Source organism: Carlito syrichta, unplaced genomic scaffold (genome assembly GCF_000164805.1).
Source record: "Carlito syrichta isolate Samal-C Ts95f unplaced genomic scaffold, Tarsius_syrichta-2.0.1 Scaffold288706, whole genome shotgun sequence".
NCBI lineage: Eukaryota > Metazoa > Chordata > Mammalia > Primates > Tarsiidae > Carlito > Carlito syrichta.
In genome coordinates, this window is record NW_007232802.1 from 415,982 (window position 1) to 419,939 (window position 3,958).

Here is a 3,958-nt window from a genome sequence, read left to right on the forward strand (position 1 = left end):
AACATGTTTCTAAATAAAACATATTCCATTTGAAAAGGGTCTACTCAAGTCAGGCTCAGTGAATCCCGCGTTTTGGGAGGCTGAGGTGAGTGGATTGCTTGAGCCCGCAGGTTCAAGACCAGCCTGGGAAACCTGGTTATTGTACTCAATTGTTAGTCCCTCTTTTCTTTTTGGAGGTTGGGAGTGGGCCCAAAGTTTTAACCCTCAATTTGTGTGCTTAGTTTTTCTGGCATAGCCAACCCCTCACTTGTAACTATCTAAAAGCTCATCATGAATCACTTTGCTATCATAAAGTTAAGTAAGATAGAAAGGAGGTTAAAAGAATAAAAGAAGACATTCCTATCACTGAGGCAATTCCAAGAGTTTTCAAATATGTGTGCTAGAAACCAGGAACAAAGACCGGCCTGGGCAACTTGGTGAGACCTCATCTCTACAATAAATCAAAAAATTAGCATGGTAGTGTGCGCCTGTAGTTCCAGCTACTTGGAAGGCTGAGGCGGAAGGATCACCTGAGCCCAGCAGGTTGAGGCTACAGTGGCCGTGAGCATGCCATTGCACTCCAGCCTGGGTGACAGAGTGAGACTCCAACTCAAAAAAAAAGAGGACCAGATATTTTAGTTATATTACAAGCTATCTCCTGGTCTTTGTTCACTGATCTCTTATAGCAAAAAAATATCTGCCTGAGCACAATAGATAAGCAACATTTGGAAGAGTCAGCATAGGGTAGAGAAAGGAGGTTTTTAACTCAGTAGTCTAATACATTTGACTATCAATTACAGCATTATAATTTTACCAACAATTTCAATATTAAATCATATTGTATTATGATAGATTTAACCTCAAACATAAAAGTTGAAAGATACTAGCACTTTACCAGAATTCCATACATCCATTAACAATTAGTCTTGTCAATTACCATATTGTATGACCAAATTCCTCTCAGAGAGGCTACTCAGTTTTTCAGGCTTCAGTTTGAATTTGTCAGGTTCTAAAAACAGAAGCAAGTTCAACAATACATGACTTCACTCTTTCAGGTATCTGGTATAATTGATCTAAGAGACAACATTGTCTCTTTTTTAAGCATCCTTTAAAATGTTGGGTTTCTCTTATTATATAACCTATTTATTCATTTACTTACACTCTGGTGTTCCCATTTCTCTTCATTTATACCCACACATCTTCACTCTTGGAAAGGTTTGGCCACTGTACTGGTCTAGATTTCAGGCAGCCATAGTAGTATGGAGAAGTACCTCCTCTTCAATCCACTACCTTTCATACAGGGTAAAGTTATATAGCTAAATAACTAGTGGTCTATTCCTACCACTAGGCAATATAGATGCAATCACTGTTAATCCTAATTTTGTCATTAGGTGAAGGCACAGTCTGTCTCATCAGGTTCTTAAAAAATCTGACATATGAATTTAAAAATATAGAGGTGTGTTTGGAATTATTCCTGATTTTTGCACTTGTAGTTTCAGTTCTGGTCCTGGGACCAATTAATTGAATAGGAAAAAGAATTTGAGATGATGTGTGGAAGAAAGAAAAAAGCATAGTCATTATATTAGTATCCTCTCTCTATGACAAAAATTGCATAGTCATATCAACATCAATTTCCATACCCTCTTTCCTAGATTCACCAGAAAAACAGAAAGATCTGTGTAATGGGTATGCTCTTGTGCTCCTCCTCATGTTAATTTTAAGTACACACTCATGAAAGTGTGTCAGACAAACCTTTGTTCTTATTTCTTTCCCTATTTAAGAGAAAACCTCAACTGCCCATTTCAATTCTCTATCAAACCATTACTCTGAGGAAGATAGCATTCTACCCATAGTCAGGCCATGTGGGCTGTAAAGAGGGTTCCGTGGTCTGAAGAAATTTAACCTGGCAGTCCACATTGGTGCAGTATCTCTGTTCCAGGTCTTTTATAGTACTCTAAAAATTTGCATATACCACTAGGCAAGCAAAGCCCAGTCCAGATGAATATCTCTCCCTGTCAAAACCTATTGTAGCTAGCTTCCCAGGGCTACCAGCATCAGTATGATTTGCCAGCTATGTGCAGTGCCTTTCGACTGGCAGTCTTTCTTACTAACAGACACAATGATTATTGTCATTAAAAATGCTTCTTTAACTGAAAGACTTAAAACAATATTGATGTCTGAAATACCCATGATGTCTTGGGTGCTGTCAGACCCTTTTCTTTTCCTTTTCCTCTTTTCTTTTTTTTTTGAGTCGGAGTCTCATTCTGTCTCCCAGACTGTCTGGAGCGCAGTGGCACTCTCACGACCACACCAGCGTCTACCTGCTGGGCTCTGGCCATCCTTCCACCTCAGCCTTCCAAGTAGCTGGAACTACAGGCATGCGCTACCATGCCCTGCCAATTTTTGATTTATTGTAAAGACAGGTCTTACCAGATTTCCCAGGCTGGTCTCGAACATGCGGGCTCAGGCAATCCATTTGCCTCAGTCTCCCAAAATGCTGGGATTACAGGTTGAGTAGACCCTTTTCTTTTCTTTTCTTTTTTTTTTTTTTTTTTGTGTTGGAGTCTCACTCTGTCACCCAGACTGGAGTGCAGTGGCTCTCCCAGACACCACAGCCTCGACCTGCTGGGCTCCAGTGATCCTTCTGCCTCAACCTTCCAAGTATCTGGAACTACAGGCGCGCACCACCACACCTGGCTTTTTTGATTTATTGTAGAGATGAGACCTCGCCAAGTTGCCCAGGCAGGTCATGAACCTATATCTGGTCTTTGTCCCTGGTTTCTAGCACACATATTTGAAAACTGTTGGGATTGCCTCAGTGATAGAAATGTCTCCTTTTATTCTTTCTAACCTCCTTTCTATCTTACTTAACTTTATGATAGTGAAGTGATTCATGATGAGCTTTGAGATAGTTACAAGTGAGGGGTTGGCTATGCCAGAAAAACTAAGCACACAAATTGAGGGTTAAAACTTTTGGGCCCGCTCCCAACCTCCAAAAAGGAAAGAGGGACTAACAACTGAGTTCAATAACCTGTTCAATGATTTGTTCAATCATGCTTATGTAAACAAAACTCTGGGTAAAATCTCTGGATACTGAAAGTCAAGAGAACTTGCTAATTGGTGAACACATCAATGTGCCAGGAGAATGGCACACCCTGATTATACAGAATCAGAAGTTCTTGTGCTTTGGACTCTCCTAGACTTTTCCTTATGTAGCACTTTATTTAGCTGTTTATCTGTATGCTTTATACTAAAGTGGTAATTATAAGTTCAGTGCTTCCTCAGTGAGTTGTTTTAGATAATTATCAAAGCTGAGGAGATTGTATGAACCTCCAAAATTGTAGTCACCTTGGTAAAAGTGTTGGATGGTTTGAGGAAACCTGAAGCTTGCAGCTGGCGTCAGAATCATAGGTCATCTTGTGAAGATCTTTACTCTGCACTTGTGGAGTCTGCGCTGACTTTGGATAGTGTCAGAATTGAAATGAATTAAATTGTAAGACACCCAGTTGGTGTCCAAGATTTGGAGTTTAAAAAGTGTGACTTTTTTTTCATCATTTTTACTTTCAACCTATTTTCCTCTTTGAATTCAAAATGAGTTTTCTGTACACATAATATATTCAGATATTTGGATTTTATCCACTCTAATTTTCACCTTTTTATTAAATTATTAAATACATTCACAATTGCATCTACCATTCTACTTTTGTTTTCCATGTGTTTTGTTTATTTTTAATTTAACTACTTCCTTTAGCAGTAATTTCTGGTGTATCATTTTAATTCTTTAATTTTTTAGTTAATTTTTTAATGGTTACTCTAGACCTCACTATATACATTCTAAATTATCATAATCTACTTAAGACTAGAGATATAAATGTTACCTTATATAGCTCTAGTCCCTCTTCCTTTTGTGTTATTATTGTTTTATATATAACATGAATATAAGTTGCAAACTCAATAATGGCTTGTTATATACTTTATA